At 43.7% G+C, this 22,572-nt stretch overlaps 1 long non-coding RNA gene across 1 annotated transcript in view; it reads right to left on the reverse strand.

Annotated features, from left to right (window-relative positions):
• The window catches only part of LOC131826434 (uncharacterized), a 78,464-nt gene extending 58,843 nt beyond the window's left edge, over nucleotides 1-19,621 (reverse strand). The window contains exon 1 of the long non-coding RNA XR_009351596.1: nucleotides 19,565-19,621. This is a non-coding gene — a long non-coding RNA (uncharacterized LOC131826434). The remainder of the gene's footprint in view (nucleotides 1-19,564) is intronic.
• Nucleotides 19,622-22,572: the final 2,951 nt, after the last annotated feature.

Consider the following 22,572-nt stretch of genomic DNA (forward strand, 5'->3'; position numbering starts at 1 on the left):
AAAATGGTCCTTGCAAATGTAGCTACTCAGGGGAACTCAAGATGAGATAATCCTTGATTATCTGGGCAGACTAGGAGAAAGACTGAAGGAGATTTGAGATGTTGAGGAGAAGGTTATGGGAAGCCCTGGGCAGTGGATGACATTCTGCAGCCCCCAAGCCAAGGAATATGGGAAGTTGCCAGAAGCTGGAAGAGGCAGGGAAGGAATTTCCCCTAGAGTCTCGAGGGTGGGCAGCCCTATCAACACTGTGGCTGTGGCCTCCAGAACTAAGAGGGAATGAATTTCTGGTGTTTTAGGTCCCCAAGTTGGTGTTGATTTATTACAGTGGCCCCAGGAAATTAACATACTCCCTCATAGGATTGCCACAGGACTGAAACAGGTCATGTTCATAAAGTAGCCAGCACTCAATAATTTATAAACAATTACTGTTATCATCTACTTCCTTTCTCTGGTCCTTCATGGCCCTGCACATAAATTGAGAATGTTAGAAGAAATAAAGGTGTTCAAGGTCTTGCTTCCCATGCCAGTTCCTCCACCATCCAACTCTTTCACAAGACTGGTTGGGACCAGGTTAACCTCTCATCTCCCCTCTGTCCCTCACTCCAGGGTCCCATGACAGACAATGTCCCCAGTTTCCAGGTCTTCACATCTCTGTGTCCAACCTAGAGGACGGAGCGGGGTTGGGGGAGGGAGGTATTTGCCCTTAACCCATCTCCTCAGTGGACATGATGAGACACAGAATTCTGAGCAATCACCCTCCAGATCTTCCCACGTGAAAGAAGATCCTAGGCAAGTCACTCAACCCCACTAAGACATGGTTGCCAAATTATATTTTGGGCATTATGATATTTTCCTCCTTCTCAGGGCTTAGTGAGGGGGAAGCACCCAAGACAACCATATAAATGTCTAAAGCAAAAGTAGCAACCATGAATGGTGGGGATAATAACAGATGTAGAAACAAAATGTACAATGACATTTTAAATGTCAATGACACTTTAAATTTACAATGGCATTGTAAATGACAATGACAGAAGAAAGGATGAGAGGGAGGAGGTGATAAAGCTTCACAGGTATATTGCCTGGGGATGCAATGATCTCTCACCAGACTATAGAAGAGGACCCCTAACCACTCTTCCTGGCTCTAAAGTCTCCTTGTCTAACTCACTGTCCCCTGCTAGAGGTAATCCTAGAGGGGTTGGGGAATCAATAGATCGATTTATGTTTCCAAAAGATAATTCTGGCCAGATCTCTTTCTTGCTTAAACCCTTTCAATGGTTTCCCACAACCAAAAAATGTAAGCTTCACTTCCATATTTATGAGGTCCTTACATGTGGAAGAATAAACAGCCTCCACTTGACTAGATAACAAAATGGTAGCAGAGGGCCCACCCAGTAAGCACTCAGTAAATGCTATTCTCTTTGCTGCCCCACTGGCCAGAAAGAAGACTCTCTTACTTGCCTACTAGCAATGTTTAGCTATTACCTATAGCTGTAGGTAAATAGAAAACAAGACTAAGTAGATCTGAGGTACATGGCCATTAGCTCCTCATCCTATGGGGACACCATGACATGCTCTTCCATACCAAAGTCATAGGAAAATGAGCGCAGAAAAGCTCAGTTGCAGTGAATGTGGTCAAGGCCTTAGTTTCTCAAAATGTCTTCAGGGAAATACTTTACCCTCAAAATTGCCTCCTTTTCATCTAGAATGATGATTCATTTCATTATTCAATGACTGAAAATTCATGAAATTTTGTGGTTTAGGCAAAAATGTATCACATAAAATTCCATATGTCCATGCAGTAGGACCGAGAAAAATCTAACAATGAAAACTATCGTTTCTTCCCTCAGAGTTTAACAGATATCTTCACCTTTTTTTTCACTTATAATATTTTTATCCCCTTAATCAACAACATTGCTTTTAAAAAAATTAGATAAAAGGCTCTAAAAATAAAGAGAATGGTCGAAGCACTGTACTTTCTTAGATTAGATTCAAATTCTCAAATGCAAATTTAACATTTCTGAGTCACGGAGTTGGAAGGAGGCAGTTGGTCCAATCCGGAGAGGCAACATGGAGAACCAGAAACAGCAGCAGGCCTTATGAAAAACACCTGAGGTCCTGGATCTGAGGTTCAGTTCTCCCTATAGAGAGGACTCTTGGGCAGGTCACTAAGCAGCAATGCCTTGCCTCTAAAATGCATGAATCTCATTTGCCCAACACTCCTGAGAAAATTGCAACTGTAGATGGAAAAGAAGGTGGCCATTGATAAATACCCTCCTACATTCTTTATTCTACCCCTCTGGGCTCAAGATCCATTTATCCAGGGAAGCAAGGGTAAAGGGATGACTGGAGAAAGACACCAAATATACTCATATAACCAACATCCATTTCAGGACATTATAGCACCCCAAAGGCCCCTTCACACCTCTACCCATCTTTAGACTCTCCAACAGAACCACTGCTTGGATTTCCAGATAAATGGGATTGGATAGCTTGAACTCTTTTTTTTTTTTTTTTTTAAATATTTTATTTATTTATTTGACAGAGAGAGAGAGAGATCACAAGTAGGCAGGGAGAGAGTGGGGAAGCTGGCTTCCTGCTGAGCAGAGAGCCCAATGCGGGGCTCGATCCCAGGACCCTGAGATCATGACCTGAGCCGAAGGCAGAGGCTTAACCCACTGAGCCACCCAGGCGCCCCAGCTCGAACTCTTCAATACAGCTTCTTCTACTCAACATTAACTTTGTGAAATTCATCCATGTGGTTATGGGTAGTTATAGTTTGCCCATGCTCGATGCTTATCGTATTCAGCTCTATGATACCACAATTCACGTTTCTGTTCTACTCTTGATGGGCATTTGTATAGTTTCCCATTTGAAGCTGTAATGAACTTATCTTGTGCATATCTGTTGGTGAATATATGTACACCTATCTGTGGAGTATATAATGGGAATGAAATTGCTGAGTCACAGAGTGTGCCTATGTTCAGCATTATAGATATGGCCAATCTGTTTCCAAACTATTCATACCAATCTGCTTCCACCAGCAGAGAATGAGGATTCCAGCTGCTACATATCCTCAACAACACTCAATATTGTCTGTCTTTTTTGTATGCCATTCTGGTACGTGGAAAGTGGTATCACATTGCAGAATGATTATTTTTAAAGTGTAAATCAGGTTATGTTATTCTGCCAATGGTTCCCTTTGCACTCAGAATAAAACCCAACTTTTAAACCTGACCTACAAGACCCTAGTTACCCTGGCTTTCTTGCTGTCCACTCACTCTCCTCACTATACGTCAGCACCACCTCCTTTCTAGCCTGCAAATATGCTAAGGTCATTTCCAACTCAAGATCTTTACATTGGCTGTTTCTTCTGCCTAGAATGTTTCTCCTCCAAATATTCTTATGACTATCCCCTTCTTGTTCATTCATTCATTCAACAAATACTATCAAGTGATTATCAGGTTTCTTCTCAAATGCAACCTCCCTCAAGAATCCTTCCCCAGCCACTGTCTAGGATGGTCATGGATACTCTCCCATATCACCCCACATTCATCTCTAGTCCTTTATCTAGTTTTATTTTACTCATAACACTTATCACTACCTCTACTTCCTTTTTTAAGAATTATATGTTTTCTGCTTTATCATATTAGCATGTAAACTAACAGCAAAGGCAGTGCACCTTCAATGGCTAGAATAGTACATGCAGTAAGTATTCAGCAAATATTTATTGGATGAATGAAGAGTTAATGGAAGGAGTACACAGGTGGCTTCTCAAAGATAACTATAGAATATTAAAGCTAATGGAGTCCCTTCCTTTTCATTCCCCACTTGATTGATAAAAATAAAGCTCAGAAAGATAAAATTACTTGGCCAGGCTCATGGTCAGTAGCAGAAATGCAGTTTGAACCCAAGTTCATGGCTTCTAATTCAAGTACATTATTCTGCCTACAAGAACTAGGCAGGGGATAAGTTTGACTGCATTTGAATGAGACCCTAATTACTGAATGTTGAACATTAGGAATTGATTCGGCACAGAGAAGTACCCCCCTTATAGTATGAAAGTACACAACACTTGAAGAAGATAAGAGAAGGGAATTGTTTCTGGTTCCCCCAAAGCACCCCTGACCTTTGCTTCAGAGAAAGGATGTTATTGAGAAGATAAAAAATGCACAGAGCTGGCTCTCAGTCCGTCTTCCATTTGCTGCAGACAGGAAAAAGACCCATCTTGGCAGGAACAATTTCCCTAGACTCCCAGGGCCTGAAATCTCCCAGGGCAGGAGCTCATGCCCTACCAGGTGAGGGCCCTGTTTCATGCTTAGTTTGGATGAGAATCAGTTTTACCACAATGCGAGCCTCAGGACCAGTTGCATAATTGGATGTGTAATCAGTACCTTCCAGATCTTCAGCCAAAAGCACTCCTGATACCACTTCAATCTTGCTGAATCATCTCTAAACCCCATGACTGGATGATTCACTGGTATCCTCTGGGGTCATGACTATCAGGTGTTCACCCAGAAATGAGAACTAAATTCATAAGGGGAAATATCCTTTTTTCAGTGTGTCAACCAACACTCTTTGGGTTTCCAAAGAGTAATGGAGGCCACATTAGTCTCTTCCTCATTAATCTAAATAAATGGAGAAAGATAACCAGAGACTAACTAAATAAGATAAGGAGCTGGTGTTTGGAAAGAATTCAACCTGGGATGATAAAATCCATATAAATCCACAATCTCGGGGCACCTGGGTGGCTCAGTGGGTTAAAGCCTCTGCCTTCGGCTCGGGTCATGACCCCAGGGTCCTGGGATCAAGCCCCGCATCCGGCTGTCTGCTCTGCAGGGAGCCTCCTTCCTCTTCTCTCTCTGCCTGCCTCTCTGCCTACTTGTGATCTCTGTCTGTCAAATAAATAAATAAAATCTTTAAAAAAAAATCCACAATCTCTGGCCATAATTCTGAAATCCAAAAAGCTCTGAAAGCCAATTTTGCCTCTTTGGTCCTTTTGCATATTGGCAGCAAATTTATTTGGCAGCAAATCCTGACAGGAAAAACTGACATGAGGGCGCCTGGGTGGCTCAGTGGGTTGAGCCGCTGCCTTCGGCTCAGGTCATGATCTCAGAGTCCTGGGATCGAGTCCCGCATCGGGCTCTCTGCTCAGCGGAGAGCCTGCTTCCCTCTCTCTCTCTGTCTGCCTCTCCATCTACTTGTGATTTCTCTCTGTCAAATAAATAAATAAAAATCTTTAAAAAAAAAAAAAAAAAAAAAACTGACATGAGACTATTTTTAGCCTTTATTTATCCATTTCAGGTGCATATTCATACATTTTCATACCAGAGTATTACTGTTTGATTATGAGGTACTGAATTAGATACCAATGGAGTGTTTCAAAATATATAGTATATTATGCATCTTATTACTTTAATAGAAGCTGAAAAATTCTTAATACCCAAACATATCTTGCTCCTAAGATTTCAGGTAATGATGGTAGACCTGTAATTTTTCATGAATCATATTTATTCTGCACAAAAATCTAGGGCAGGCAGTATTGTCCCCAGTTATCAAATGAATAAACTGAGGATCAGCAAAATTAACTGTTATTTATTGCTGGATAACAATTTATGCCAAAATTTAGTGGTTTAAAACAATAAACTTTTGCTATTTCACAGTTTCTGTGGGCCAGGGATTTGAAAGTAACTCAGTCGAGTGGTTTTGGCTACAGGTCTCTCATGAAATTGCAATTAAGATGTCAGCCAGTTATCCAGCATATTTTTTCTGAAGGTTTGACAAGGCTGAAGAATCCACTTCCAAGACAGCTCACTCACATGACTGTCAGCAGGAGGCCCCAGATCCTTGTCACATGGACCTTTCTATAGGGTTGCTTCAATGCCCTCCCAACATGGTGACTAAATTTCTCCATAGCAGGTAATCCAAAAGAGAGAAAGATGGAAGCCACGTAGCTTTTACGGCCTGGACTCAGATAGCATATTCTATCATTTTCACAATATCCTACTGCTGATACCAGCCAACCTCTCCAGTGCGAGAGGAAACCACACAAGGATACAAATACCAGGAAGCAGCGATCAAGGGGACCATCTTGGAAGGCTGCCTACCACAGTTAGATATATCATTTTGTTTAGACTTTATGGATGAAAATCTAAATAATTTGTCCAAGGTTGCACAACTTAACAGACTTAAAGCCAGACTTAAGGCCAGGTTGGCCAATTTCAGAGCCCATACTTTCAACTACAACATGTTACCACCTCTTCCATTTACTTGACCATTCTAATATATTGAATATTTAAGTAAATTCCCATCTTTTGTTATTAAAAATAACACTGAATGCTTTCTACATAAATCTATATCACCGTTTCTTGTTCTTTTGTTGGAACAAATGCCAAGAGGCAGAATTGCTAGGTCAAAAGGTATAAACTTTTTTAATTCTCTTGACTCATATCGTAAAAAAATAATTGCCAGAAAGTTAACATCAATTACAATCTCAGAGAAATTTGTGTGTTCCTGTCTTACTATATCCTTGATACAACTGGATATCATTATTGTTTGAGTCTCTTTTTAATTTTACAGGCTGTAAATATTTATTTTGACTTGTATTTCTTGGAACATTTCTTTTTTTCATATGCTTATTATTATGCATTTATATTATTTAGAGTCTTTTGTTGTAAGAAAGAGAATTTGACTAATTTTGATTAGAGAGGGAAGTATTGAAAAAATACAGGTGGCTCAGAGAATTAAAGGAAAGTTTGGTAAACTGGCAGGGACAAGAGCATCCCCAGGACTTTCAGCAACAGGAAGAGAAGGATAGTCATGCAGGCCACCATTACTAGGATGAGTCGATTTTGACATTCTGTCCATTTTTGGACAGTTCACTCTTTGGGTCAAAGAGTCCTAGGTTGAGTCATATGTCTAACCTTGGGTAGGGCAGGGCAAGTTACCTTGAGTCAATCAAGACAACACTTTGTAGGAAGAAGTAATTACCCAGAAGTCAGTAAATTGCTACTACCCAAAGAAAAGAGGAATGCAACCTAGACAACAAAAGAACAATAAATTTCTACTACAGGGGCCCCTGGGTGGCTCAGTGGGTTAATGGGTTAAGCTCTGCCTTCAGCTCAGGTCATGATCTCAGGTCCTGGGATTGATCCCCGCATCGGGCTCTCTGCTCAGCAGGGAGCCTGCTTCCCTCCCCCTTTCTCTGCTTCCCTCTCTGCCCACTTGTGATCTCTGTCAAATAAATAAATAAAATATTTAAAAATAATAATAAATGTCTACTACAGGGCTTAATTTGATGGGTCCCAAACCCATTCTCTTAGATTAAAATTCTTCTGCTCCTTTTGCTGGTTTAAGATCTATTCTTATTAATTGCTCAAGTAAAGAACTTCTACTTTGTTTTTATCTAAAAGTTCAGCAACACTGGAGACCCCACCATGGACAAGCTGGGGAAGAGTTCTTTTCGGTTGGGAAAAAAACATCTAGAAATATAGAAATGTGGCGATAAGATTCCTTCAACATTTCCAAGTAAAATAACCAAGATCCAAGATCAAGGGAATCAAGAAGAGACCTACAAAGGTCTGAAGGTTCCAGTGGTCTGAATGTCCCTGCCCCCACCTCCAGAATTCACATGTTGAAATTCTAAGGCCCAATGTGATAATACTGGAAAGCAAGGCCTTTGGGAGGTGATAAGATCCTAGTGTGGAACCTTCATGAATGGGACTGTCTTATAAAAGAGACCCCACATCAGTCCCTCGTCCAATTTCCGTCTTCTTGTATCTTCCATAGATACAACCTGGAAGATAGCCCAAACCCAACCACACTGGCACCTAAATACCAGACTCCAGAACTATGAGAAATAAATGTTTGTTGCTTTTTAGTCACCCAGTTTATGGTATTTTCTCATGGCACCAAATGGAACAAGACAAGCCCTTCACCGTAGGTTGGCAAACTTTTTCAGTGAAAGGCCAGATAGTAAATATTTTAGACTTTGAGAGGATACGTAGTCTGTCACAACTACTCGATTCTGCCGTTGGAGCACAAAAGCAGTCACAGACAATTAAAAAAAAAAAAAAAAAAAAAAAAAAAACTTGGCTGTATTTCAATAATTCTTTACTTACCAAAACAGGTGGCAGGCAGGATTCAGCCAGGACACTGAGGGGCAAAGTTTACTGACTTTTTCTTTAAACTAAAAACAACAAAGCACATAATGCTTTTGTTCATGGTTGTTTCAATCCTGGCTCCAAAATGGTAAAATTTCTCCTATGATTTTAAAGAACTTAGCTTCCATTGTTAATGTTTAGGACAGCATTCACTTGATTTCTCACCTGCATTTTAACCATAACCTATTGCAGTTGGTTTTTGCTTGGAGAAAATATGAGAGCCATGATGAACTATTAAATAGGAACTCAAGATCCACATCAAAACCAACTTAGCTATCTGTGCAGACGAGGAAGAGTAAATGTGTTTATTCACTTAAGAACATTCAACATGCATTTACTTAGCACCTACTGTTGCCAGGGACTGAGACTGGATACACAAAATATACACACTCAGGCCTTAAAGAGTTTAAGCCTGGTGGGGAAACTTGCGGTCTAGAAAATCAATCCATAGTTGAGTGTTATTCTAATGGATAATTGATGGGTATTACAGAGAATCAGAATCCGGTTTACATAGCTATAACTGTCTGAAAATGGAACAGGGTGCCTCATGGAAAGGTCAGAAGAGCTTTAGCTCTCCTGGATAGCCAATGCCCAAAGGCAGTTCCTAATTTGAGTGAATGATCTGTAAGATTCCATAATCATCAGACATCCCTTCGAGTGCCTGCAAGATTTTTAACAATTTCCCCTTCAATGGGTGCCCTCCTATGCCAAGTTGAGCCCCCAGGGACTAAATTTGTATTATGTCCCTCATCCATGTGTCCATTACTGATTGGTACAGAAGTTGATAACTGACCCAAGCAAGGCACAGCAGAAAATCTTCAAAGAGAGCCACCCTTGTTTCCTTTCCTTTCTGTATGCACCTACTACTCCACACATCAAGGTGGGGAAGTGTGTTATGCTTGAATCTGGGTTGGTAGCTATGAATTTCTTGACTAACGGTATAGGGTAGAGTGATGCTCTCTGACATCTAAGGCTATATCAGAAGAAGCTCGCAACTTCCATCTTTGTCCCTCAAAGCGTTTGCTCTTGGAACCCAGCTACTATATTGTGGGGAAGCCAAAAAGCCCCCACAGAGAAGCCCATAGAAATGAGACTGAGGCCTCTCCATGGATGATCTGGCTAAACTCCTAGCTGACAACTAGGAGCAACGAACTAGTTATGGGAATGCTGTGTCTGGAAGTGGATCTTTCAGCACCATATCACCCCACCAGCTGAGCCCTGCTTAAATTCTAACTCATACATCGTGAGATAGGATTGTTGTTTAAGCCGTAAGTTTTGGGGTAATCTCTTATTCAGAAACATATCACTGAAACAGGCCAATTGGTCTTTCACTCCCAAGAATTTGAAATTTAGGTTGGAGATAAACAGGCAATGGAAATTTTAGGAGCTGAATCTCACTAAAAGCAACCTTCGATGTACTTTAGATTCAAATGAAGAAATTGTGTAAAATGTGTAAAATGTAAATTTCTAAGCTGCCACCTTTCCCCCAAATTTCTGAACCAGTCAAACTGGGCAGAGCCTACGAATATTTGAAGCAAATATTTTAAGCAAGTGTCCCAGTGATTCTGATATCATGGACTAAAAACTATGACTTGAATACACAACTTAGAGAATGAAAACACACATACACTTTCCCATCACCCTGTGTCCCCAAACTGGCCTTGACTTGAGCCCTGGACAAATCAGGATTAGCTATTTGTAGCCTAAAATTTGACTGGACCTCAAGCTTAAGAAATGTCCCTGTCAGTTAAAAATCAGTAGAAGAAATGATGCTTGAATCCTCATTAACCACCAGTTCACTTCTAAACTGAACTTGAAAACAATCCTCCTCCTAGTAGTAAAATCCCGAAATATCCAGGATTGCAGGATTAAAGCCCTCTTTAAACTACAGTGTTAAATGTGGTCTATTCCTTATTATATTTCTTCCTACAGAAGGAAAATCTCATCAGCCACCTTGGGGATTCTTCTGGATTATATCGCAGCCAACAGGATTCTCTCAGTAAGACAGGCCGGCTGTGACTGCCATTATCTGCAGACAGAATTTCAAAAGGCTGGTCAGTGTGTGTGAACTCTGGCTGAGGTGACTGCCTTGGGGAAGATTTTCTTTGAGGCGTTCAGAGAGGAAAGCTGATTTATAGGCACTGGACTCCCACAGTCCTGATTTGGTTAGACATGAATCGGGTCAAGGTCTGTGTGTTCTTTCTTGCTTAGAGTTTTATTTGGGAACAAGAAAAAGAGAGGGGAAAATATCTCTACAAGTTGAGTTGGTGGACTCTTCACCTCTTCCACAGCCAGCCCAAAAAGGCAAATACTGTGTGAGGAGGCATCTGAAAGGTCTCAGAGTGACAAGCCTAGAGCCTTCAAGTAGGGAGGCAACGTCAGCCAACTCAGAAAGGAGGTGAAATTCACCTCAGCAACTTCTCTCAACTCTGTTCTTAGTAATACCTCTCTCCTTCCTTTGCCTTCACTCTCTATATTGCCCTTCATGCCTTGGTTGTTCCCTAAACTAAGGTTCCCCACCCAGAAGTGGCTCATTCAGGAAATAACTTAAACTCTAGAAGCGTTCGCTCCTCTTTCCTCAATCTTCTTGTAACGAACCCAACCCTTCCATCAAAACATACCCTTCCCTACCTCCATTCCCTCTGGACCTTTCCCACACCTCACCACCATACTAATAATAGTCCAATAGATGATTTTAGATGATTTTATTACCCACCTTTGGGTTTCAGGTTTGTATTCACAGGACCCTCAAAGAAGCAATCCCTCAGGGGACCCAGCGGTTGAAGCTTCAGGCTCTCTGGCCATGAGTTGAGATGGTTTAAAACAATGCACGGCCCCTTCTGTCGGCCAGGCACGCTTAGAGGCCCAGAGGAGTTACAGGAACCCCGTTGGGGCCCCTGAGAAAAACTCAGTTACTGGGGAGTGGAGATTTCTTTTTTTAATGAAGGTGTAATTGAATATGTTTGGATTTTGGAATAAAAATGACCTTTCCTGTAACTTAAATCTATTTATTTTTCCCTGTGCAAATGAACAAAAGTTTTTTTTTTTTTAATCCAGAAAATAAAACCACCTCAATAATTAAATTAAAAGGGGGAAATCTGAAACTCACCCCCCCCCCAAGCTATTACTGGCTAATTTTGTAGCACATTTTGGTGGGTGGTTCACATTCAAGGCACATCACAGCCTTTGGCCCTGGCTCATCATGAAGAAGGAGGCCCTGTCTCAGTCCAGCTGACCAAACTCCTCTACCAGCTCAGCTACCTAGAAGCCCAAGATTCTCATGGTGACCCTGTTACCCCAGGAAGAAATCTAAACTAAAATCCGAAGACCTGGCTTCTGCCCCCTTGTTCTGCTGTTAACCATGGGGTCTTCACCTTCACAGGAAAATGAGGAGTACAATCCCAGAAAATGATCTTATCCTAAAATGGATAGGATTCCAAGAGTAAAAGCCTCTGTTTAAAATACAAGTAAATTCCCTGGGAAAATACTGACACATTAATCCACAATTAGCCACTTACCCCTGAGCGCAAATGAGCCCCCTGGCTTAGCCTGCCCATTTTCTCACAGGTCCTAGAGGATGCCACAAAAGACCAGTAATCTAAGTAGGGTGATAAGGAGAGAATGATCTAGAAGATGGGGGTTCCTCAAGGAAGGAGAGGAATGTGGTGGGAAGCCCCTGCTGGTAAAGCATAAGACTCTGGACCCCCATTCCAGAGGCATCACAGACAAGGCACAAAAAAAACTAACTTTCCCCATTTCCCATTTTTTTCCTCAGCTGGCATCCACTCTGCACTAGGCACTGTACTGGGTTCTCTTGTCAGATGGGATCAGTTTGCAAAGAAGACACTGTTCCCATTCCATAGGGGAGACATTGAGCCTCAAAGAAGTTTCCCTTAATCCACGTCACCCAGCCAGCGATGGGCACAGCCAGGATCTAAATTCATACCTGAGAGGGGGAAGCAGGATCCCCGCGGAGTCTCTGCCTACTTGTGATCTCTGTCTGTCAAATAAATAATAAATAAAATAAATAAAAATAAATAAATAAATTCATACCTGGGTGACAGCGAAACTTTCTCTCCACAATGGCCATGGAAAATGAGTTCCAGCAAGCAGGTTTTAACTTTCTGCTTACCAACAAACAAAGTCGTGGTGATGATTAACAACTCAATGAGTGCCTATGATTTGCAAACCACTGTGCTAACTGCTGTCATTTATCATGACACTTAATCCTCACTGGGACACTGAAACAACTTCTTCCGCCCACTTTCACTGCTAAGGAACCTGAAGCAAAGCACTTCGCCCAAGGACACACGGTTAGGTGGCAAAGAAAGGGTTAAGCCGAATGCCCAAACACCAAACACTACGGTCTTACTGCCACACAGAGCACACTTATTTTAGTCGAATTCCCCATAAATAAAAGCTTGTTACTGCTCAATGTATTCGCAGGGATGAAGATAGAGGGAATTTTAACTACGACCCAGGCTGTTGACAGATCCAGAAATCACTCTTTGACAGCAGCTTGGAGTGACTGAGGGGTGAATGTTTTCAGAGTGGCAGGCCTGCCCCCAAAGCTATTCAGGCCCCAAACAAAACCTTCTCTGTGTCCCTGATGTTCTTAAAAAACACAGGCCAATTTCAACGGTCCTGGGACAAATGGCTGCCACTGTCCTCCATCCTGCAGGAACAGCAACCCTGACCTTCTCCCTTTGGGGTCTGGAAAATGTTTCTGGCATCTTTGCAGAGATGGGAATCTGCAGCAGGGCGGAGACAGAGGGAAGAGGTGAGAAGGAGGGAAACCCAGTGTCTATGTATGCAAAATACAGTGGGCGGCTGATCTAATGAAAGAACATATTCCCGCAAACGGAACCAAAACATGTGTCACAAACGCTCTCGGCCTTGCGAAGGATTAGCTACTAAAGGACATGACCGTGGGTACCACTCTCTGTTTACAAGCTTCTCTTCTGCCCTGCATGGAGACGTGACTTTCCACATCCTTGCTAAAGGCCTGATGATCCTGTTACCTGAGCTGCGTCCACCCAGACAATCCCTGGAGTCTCTAGGACAGGGCCAAGGAGCCATAGCCAGAGGGGCTCTGGCTGTGGACAGTTTTCACAGTCAGCTGGGATATGCGTGTGTCTTCGGGGGTCTCCCCACCACCAACAACTGGCCTGGGTACTTCCCAACAATCGGTGTCAGGAAAGATAAAAAAGAGTTGAGGAGCTCTTCCAGATTAAAAAGGATTAAAGAGGTATGACCACAAAATGCGGGGTGTCATCTTCGGCTGCATTTTGGATCCGGAGGGGAAACTGCCATAAAGGACAGGATGAGGGCACCTGACAAAATTTGAATATGAAGTATTTTCTAGATAACAGCATTTTACCCCAAAGTTAAATCAAGTTGACCGTTAAATGGTGAGGCTGAATATCCCAACATACAGTGGCCAGACCATGGATAAAAACAGAACGCTGACCAACAGTGGGCAGCAACCTGCTGAGAAAACCAACCCCTTATCTACAATAAACAGCCCTATTAAGTCAGACCTGCAGAAGCCAGATTGGTATCTGCAGGGATGATCCAAGAAACCTAATAATAATTTCTGTAACAGCCAGCCCCAAAGGGCTAGGACCTGATTCATAACTGACAGCTTCCCTGATTTGTGTCCCTGCTTCCAAATTAGGACCAACCAGGGAAAGTCAAACACGCACTCTTGACCAAGCGCATGGACCCCCCACGTCTAGTTAGCCCACCCCCAGCTTCCTCGTGCCAACAGCCTCCAGTCAAGACTCACTGGAAGCCTTCCCTTTCCTCCACTGTAGAGCTTGCCCATGTCTCTGCCTGCCTTTGAGTCTCTGCCAAGATTCAAGGGATGGTGGTCAATTCTCTCGCTGTAGCCAGTTTGGAATAGTCTTTGCTTTTCTCACTTGGTGGGTCTTCGTTTCGTTCCACAGTTCTGGGGTTATGTGATAAAATGTCCTTGTTCATAAGAAATAGGTGCTGAATGAAGTATTTAGGGACAAATGTTCAGAAAAATATGTATACATCTAGACAGAGAGGGGGAGTGATAAAGTATACATGGTGACAAGTTAACAAGTAATGAGTCTCAGCTAATGGTGTGGCAGTTCTTTGTATGAGAATCTTGCAACTCTTTTGTACATTTTAAATTATCTCGAAATAAAGCATCTTTTCAAAGTGTCCCTGGTGATTGCTTACAAACAGACCAAACAGACCCCACCTGTTCACTAGGATCTTGGATGATGGATTTGTGTTTTATCTGTGTCCCTTGATCCCTTTGCCAGGGCTCTCTCAGCCACACCCACAAAAAGCAATCCCACCCTCCCCACCCCCTGCACTTTCCTAACACTCTTTGGCCATTTATCCATTGGGATGATTGGCTGAATAAGGAATCAGAGTGATCTTGAAATCCCCTCACCCCTCCTCCCTGGGCCAAGAGGTAGAGAAGTGTGGTGTTGCTCTCACCATCAGCCCTCACATGGACCCTGAGCCTCATGATGCAAATGGCTCGTGAACTGGGGATTGCAAGGATATTTGGAGATTGGCCATCGGTTTCTTAAGGCTAAGCTGAGTTCTTGGAGTTGGCTGGACTTAACTATTACATTCCAAAGCTGCTGTATGCAACTCGTCTCTAACCTTGACTTCTTACTCTTCTCTCTTCCTTACAGCTTGCTGGGTCACCCTCTTATTTATTAAGCCTCTCTTATCCCCTCACATAGTGGTTCTTAACCTTGGCTGCACATCGAAATCTTCTGAGGCTTAAAAAAATATTGATGTCAGGTCCCATGTTCCAAAGACTCTTAGTCAATGGTTCCAGGGTACAGCCTGAGATGTGGGGTTTTTGTTGTCTTTGTTTTTGACTTTTAAGCTCCCTGGAAGATTCTAGTGTACAGCCAAGATTGAAGACTACCACCTTCATGCATTGTCAAATACAGTAACATAGCTCTTCTCTCCTAGACCTTCCAACTTTCTAATTGCTCCAGGGCGATTTCTGACCATTCCCTTCCACCTCAATGAAGCCCCCACGTAGGGGAATTTCTCTAAAGCAGTTAGAATTTCTCTAAAGCAGTTAGGGCCTTTACAAAAGTGATTTATCTGTAAGTCTTTCCCAAACAACAAATTAAGGACAGATGAGGCATGTGAAAACCTGCTCTCGTCAATAACAATCAAAAGTGATCATCATAATTTCCTATAAATAAACTCACCCAGCCTATATTTACAGGGCAAAAGCCCCAGCAGTCCCACAGCACCCATCCTTGTGACTGCGCAAGTTGCTACAAAGCAGAAAACAACAGATTACCCATCCAGATGTACTGGAAATACATGGGGCAAAGGGATGATGAAATTGCGCTCGATTTACAGCAACAGGTGGTGGCTTCTCCTTGTAGGCATATACGTGGTCATCTGACTGCTCAGTCACACGAAAGGGAGAACAAGGAGGCCCAGCACCAAGAAGTCTGTTTAAAGAGCTGTGGCTTGGATTCAAAACGGGGGACAGCCCAGGAGATGCTGGAAGAGCATGAATTTGCCCACTTTTCGGTCCAAATATTCATTAGAATCACAAAGGAGACTTCTAAAACCTACTTGTCCATCTCTAATCCGCTGCTTGGCTAAATTAAATCAATGTCTTTAGGCAGGGCCCAGGCACTGGTATTTTTAAAAGCTCCCCAGATATTCTAATGTGTGGCCACTTGGCTCCAAACATCACCTCCACACACAGAATCCTCTTATCTCACCAGCCAGGGAGGACCCTGAGTTCCCGGTGCCCTCCGAACCAGGTCCTGGAACCACATCACTTCTCCTCCCCCACAGCTCTGTCTTTTTCTCATACTTCCTCTCCCATTACACACATGCACACATATACACACACATACCCTCACACACATGCACCCACAGAGCAAAACTCCCAGCCAGCCCATTTGAGTTATTACAGTTTCTTGCAAATGAGTTGTTTTCTTAATTACACTGTGAGTCTCTGGGATTCATCCTATGGGGGCCCCACAGCAGAGAGCGGAGCCTCAGGCTTAACAAAACATAAGCGCCAAAGAGCTGAGCCAAAACTATCGGGAGGCAGTTGACCTCACTGATCCCAAGACCCAGTATCCTGAAGCACAAACAGCCACTAAACATTATGTTCCATGGGCTGGATTTGAATTCGGACTCTAATACCTATGAGCCACATGAACTTAAACAAATGACTTAATTTTTTCTCCAAACCTGTTTCTGTATGGACCCAATGAGAAAATATTAATATGTACCTCATAGCCTTTTGAGGTAATACGTGTGATCACTTCATACCTGCCTCATGACTGACAGAGTAAATAATAAATGGCCACGGTTGACTTCAATAGCCAATCTGTGGGCCAAAGTTTGCTCTGTAAGAACCCCCAAAGTCCAGCTGGAGTCCGTGCCCCATCTTCACTAAATGGTGATGATGGTTAGCAAAGATGGTCTCCAGATGGTAAGGAAGCCATCATCCCATGGACCTGTGGCTTGTCTGGGGGACCCTGCCGCCGCTCCTGTTCTGTGTGTCCTCACATAGGGCCAACCCCAGAGTGCGGACCCATGACTCATCTGTTTCATGCTTCCCTTAGAGCAGCATACAGAGAACGTGGCAAAACCTTTGAAATCGGTCCTAGAAATCGAACCAGTCTCAGAGATGGACACTGGAGGAGGGGAACGTAAGCATGAATGACATCAGAGCCACTCGCACAACTTGCTGCATAGGCAAGGGGTGGGCTCTGCTTTCACGCCTGATTCCATGGGTCTGGAGGCCATTTTCGATCCTTCCTAATGGCAGCCTAAGTGATGCTGGGGCATGTAGCTAGAGCCCATTCTGGAGAAATATTGATCTCATAGAATGGAAAAGACTGCGAACACTAAAAAGCAACACAGGGATTGTGGAGACAACGCGAGTTCTGATGTCGGACATAGTAGTTTTAAGACTGGATCAGCTACCTAAACTGTTAGCATTAGTTTCATCATTTATAAAATAAGAGTAATAACACCCATTTCACCAGATTAGTATAGAGGAACAATACAAAAATACCCATAAAGCACCCAGAACAATGCACAGAAGATTTGGCCCTCAGCACAAATTTATTAGTACTGAAGGGCACATCCCAAAAGCAACTCAGTTTTCTGGTCTGTGATACCAGGGGATGGTGATGCCCTTGACCAAGATGGCATAACTAATCAGAATGAACAGGCTGGGAGCAGAGATTGGGGCTCTGACTCTCATTGAGTCGCTGCAGATCAACACAGCCATTCGCCAGCAAAGAAGGAAGAGCCTCCAGGTCAGTTCTTGGCCTGACCCAGCATTTCCCACCCAGGCCCAGGGACTTCTTTCTTTCACACTGCTGCTCCACAGCGAACCCTACAGGCTCTCCTTCCCCGGAGAATGCGTTTGTGTCCCAACCCCTTGCTGCCTCCCAAAGACAAATCCATAGCTTCACTAAGCAACAGACAACAATACAGATAATTTCTAGAATATACAGAATTCCACCCAGTTCTTGGGCTCCTAGCCTGACTCATCTCTGGGATAGTCCCCGAAAAGTCCCTGGAATCTCTGGATCTCTATTTCTGTTCCTGGGGTGGTGTTCATCAAACCTCCCCACCTCCTGAGCTCCTCCTTTGGGTAGTCCAGGGTTCCCTTCACACATGAAAGACCCTCTTCCCAGCCAGAGAGTCTTGGGGTCAGACCACCGGTATCTACTATAGGCCTTCAGGCGCCCAACTGTCACAAGCGGTGATTTGTATCTTTAAGGAGCCCAGGCTAAGAAAACACTCATCTCTTTGGGCCGTGACCTCTGGGGACTTTCCCTTTCTTGACAGGGTGATGGGCAATGAGTCAACAAGTATCCAGAGCCCAACCAACCAAAACACCATCCAGATACTTGCCCAGCCAACTGCCTTGAGAGTACAACAGGGCCTCGGTGACAACAACCACACAGAATATGGGGAGGAATTTTGTGACTCCTCAAACCTACCGCCTCCGCCCAGCTCTTTCCCAGACTGTCCTCAAGAACATGCTCCCGTGAGCTAGAGAACGTTGTCTTCCGAGCTCTCATATAGGGCCTGTCTCTTGCCAAAGCAATGGCCCTGGAAGTCCTGCTCCATCCAGATGCAGGTTGGTCTGGCCTTCTGCTCAGGCCACCCCGCCCCCACCCGCCTTTTGCATCTCAAATGCAAAATGTCCTCACCCACACCGCTTCCACACCCCAATGAGTTCTGCTTCACAGAGGACTACAGCCTTTGTACTCACTGTTCTTCACAGGCTCCGATGGTGACTCTGTCACATAACCACCCCGCCTCCTCCTGGCCAAAGACCAGAGAGAGACAGCTCTTGAACCACACACTTCCTGCTGCGTTCAGAAGCCTCCTTCCTTCCAACACCAACCCGTGGCCTTTAAACCAACTGTTTGGCCACCTCCACCTCCCTCTCTCTCATTCCCAAAGGGCCCCTCAATCCCTCCTACTCACGGACCTATGGAAGACTGGCCTTCCTGGCCCCTACGCAAGCCCAGACATGTCTGCAATCAACAAAAAACACGCTTAAGCCTTCAAGCCGGGACCACCACTAGCCACAGTTCTTTGAGAAACACCAGAGAAATACTAGGTCAGGCAGGATGTAGTCCTCAAGGGGTTTAAAACCTAAAGCGTAAAGAAATCTCACAAAATTGGAAGATGACATCAGAGGAAACTGAAACTGGGTGAAGGGAATATGGGAATTCTCTCTACTATCTTCGCAACTTTCCTGTAAATCTGAAATTATTCCAAAATAGAAGGTTTGTTTGAATAAATAATGGAAGGAAGGTAGAAAAGGAAGAGGGGAGGAAAGCAGGAAGGGGGGGGGGATGCTGAAAATATTATGTAAATTCAAAATGAGGAAAGGCCATAATGAGGAAAACCAAGGCAGATGTATGGGTTAGCTATTGGTACAAAAATATAACATAATAAGAAACTGTGAAATCTTTGGGACGCCTGGGTGGCTCAGTTGGTTAAGCGGCTGCCTTCAGCTCAGGTCATGATCCCAGCATCCTGGGATTGAGTCCCATATCGGGCTCCTTGCTCAACAGGGAGCTTGCTTCTCTCTCAGTCTCTTCCTGGCACTCTGTCTGCCTGTGCTCGCTCTCTCTCTCTCTCTCTCTCTCTGACAAATAAATAAATTTTTTAAATCTTAAAAAAAAAAAAAAAGAAACTGTGAAATCTTTAAAAATTAAAAATTAAAAAAAGAGACAAGCCTCCCTTTCCCTCCACATATACTCATATACTATAGCCCCTCAATACACACATTACCACCCCACCAATGGAGCATGAACTGCAGGCCCAGGATCCTACCCTCCCATGTGGGGTCCCTCTCGCCATCTGGGGTAAACATTAGTGCCACTCACCAGGTATTTCTGGCTCTCCACCTTCTGCGTTCATGGCAAGAATGTACTTCCTGGCCCCCTTGTGGGCAATAGAGTCATGTGACCAATTCCAGACAATCAGTTGTAACCGGAAGTGATGTGTTCCAGCAGACATTACCAGATGAGACTCTCCAGAGTTCACTTTCCTTCTTCCTATGCTTTCCTTCCTTCCTATGCTCAAATTGGTGACTTCTCTGTCATCCTGAGATCCAGGAGACGCCAAGCTTCCAGGTGATCCACAGTAGATATGTAATGTGGGTGAGAAATAAAGGTGGGGTGCCTGGGTGGCTCAGTCAGTTAGTTAAGTGTCTGCCTTCAGCTCAGGTCATGATTCTGGGGTCCTGGGATCAAGCCAGCATGGGGCTCCCTGCTCAACTGGGAGTCTGCTTCTCCCTCTCCCTAGGCTCCTCTTCCCCGCTCGTGCTCTTTCTCACATGTTCTCTCTCTCTCTCAAATAAATAAATAAAATTAAAACAAAAAAAGAACCTGTTGTTATCATAAGTCACTAAGATTTGGTGTTGTTCGTTACTACAACGTAGCTTAGCCTATCTTGATTCACACACCCTCTTTCTCTGACATATAGTCAGGTCTTTCTCCCAACTGCTCTATCAGTGAGCCAGTGGTAGCATTCTGCTACCTGTCTTTCAGCCTTCATTTTGGTTTTGGTTTTTTGTTTTGGGTTTTTTTTTTTTTTTTTTTGAGATTTTACTTATTTTGGAGAGAGAGTGCGGGAGAGAGAGCACAAGGTGGGAGGAGAGGCAGAGGCAGAAGGAGAGGGAGAAGCAGGCTCCTCACTGAGCAGGGAGCCCCATGTAGGCTCGATCCCAGGACTCTGGGATCATGACCTGAGGCGAAGGCAGATGCTTAACCCACTGAGCCACCCCGGAGCCCCTCTTCCTTCACTTTAAATACTTCCAAAAAATAATATCTTTATGCCTTTGCTTGGCCATTTCCTTGTCTGAAATGCCTGTCATCGCTACATGTTGAAATTAGGTTCATCCTATCATGCCCTGATCTAAATAACCCTGGAAGCTTCCATAAGTCCCTGCTGTATTCCATGATGCTTAATTTGATTTGTTACAATAAGTCTTACCCTACTTCAATAGGGAAAGTCTGTGTTGACAAGAACTAGAGCTGGTTCACCTCTATATTGTCTGTAGGACCCACCAGCACCTGGCACACAGGTGGGACCTTCCTATGTTATCACTCCCAGCCTTAAAATATCAGCTTAAATCTTCAAAAATCAAGGTAGCCATTTATTAATCAATTCAGGCCTACAAACATTTATTTAGTGCCTATTTAGGGGCAAGCACCACTCTGAGTGCTGGGATTCAGAGATATAAATGACATGAGCCCTGCCTGCCCAAACTCTTAGCCTAGTGGAGGAAAAAGACACAAAAGCAGGTAATTACAAATACATACATCTCTATTCAGTAAAACTTGCTTCATCAATTTGGGATCAAATGCCCTCATCTGCTTTTATTTTTCCAATTAATAACTCAGTCCCCCGCATGCCAATATTGGCGGAAACTTTGTTATCCCATTCTTCAGGACATGACTCTGGTGACGTCGTCCAAAGGAGTTGGGGGTTGGGGGAAGGCAGACTCTTGCTGGCAGGATCCCTCCTTTTTCCATATCAAGCAGAGAACTGAAGCTGGTCCCTCCACTTCCCACTCCTTCCAGTGTTGCTGTGGACCACGGGGCCCACATAGCTGAACAGATGGCACTTATATGCTGTCACAGGACTGCACTTGGATGCAGCCCACCCCACAGGGCTGCCCTCTGAGCAGGTGCCTCTCTGTGGTTTCCATACTTCTGCTAAGCCACTGTTCTCCACTGTTCTTAGCACAGGCCAACCCAGCTTGCTTGGTCTAGAGAAACGTCCAGCACCAGCCAAAGACAGTGCAGGTCTAGTCCACCCCCACCAATCCTCAGATCCTGTGTGTAACTGGAGAACCAGCCTAGGTGCCCCCTTGCTTGAGATAATCTTATTTCAAGAGCCACATTGTCCCTTCCTTTGCCTGTCATAAGCTTTGATCAAAGCCGTCCCAGTCTACCCTGAAAGAGCTCCCTAACTTCCTGTCTCAAGACTTCAGAAGCTGGGATGTGAGCTCCTTCCTTTCCTGAGGGCCCCACTCATTCCTCAAACAGGTGTCTCACCTCTTCTCCCAGACCTTTGTGTTGGAGGAGAAAGATGACTTTCGCTAAAGTGTCTTGCTACAGTCTGCTCTTTGGACCAAGGGTGTCTACTAGCTTTACATTCACATAAATAAGAAATCAACCCTTGTGATACTTCCTGGGACAAAAAAAAAAAAAGGGTGGTAGCCTCTCCAAATTTATAAATAAATAAATAAATAAATCGTGGAGATGTAACTTAAAGCACGGAGACTACAGTTAATACTGTACTGCCTATTGAAAGTTGCTAGCAGTGTAGACCGTACAATTTCTCATCACAACAACAACAAAAAAGACTGTGTCACTATGTAAGGTGATGAATGTTAACTACTTTTATTGTGGTGATCCTTTTCACCTGGGATTCAGGACGCAGATGATCTGGGGCTCAGGTTGCAGGTGATCTGGGGTTTACAAGCCAGATGACCTTGGGCTCAGGGTGCAGGTGATCTAGGATTCATAGGTGTGAATTTTAAAACAAATGTTCCCAGTCAGAGAGCAAAGAGAAAAGCACTGGTACTGGAGATTAGTTCCAAATCTAAGAAAGGTAAGGATGCTTCGAAACTAAAATGACAGGGTGGCCCTGTCAGTAGCAGAGAAATTATTTAGTGAGTTTCAAAAATGTGGAAAACACCTGGGACTGATTCATTCATTTTTTTTTTTTTTTTTTTTAAGCCTAGTTCCATGTGAACTAGGATTCAGAGACTGGTTCTCCCAAAATAAGTATCCTTAGCTTTTCATTTTCCTTTGTAAGTTTGGAAAGGAACAAACACATCTTACTTGGCTGGATTTGACCTTCTTTGTGGTAGACATACCAT

The sequence above is a fragment of the Mustela lutreola genome, chromosome 3 (genome assembly GCF_030435805.1).
Source record: "Mustela lutreola isolate mMusLut2 chromosome 3, mMusLut2.pri, whole genome shotgun sequence".
Lineage (NCBI taxonomy): Eukaryota > Metazoa > Chordata > Mammalia > Carnivora > Mustelidae > Mustela > Mustela lutreola.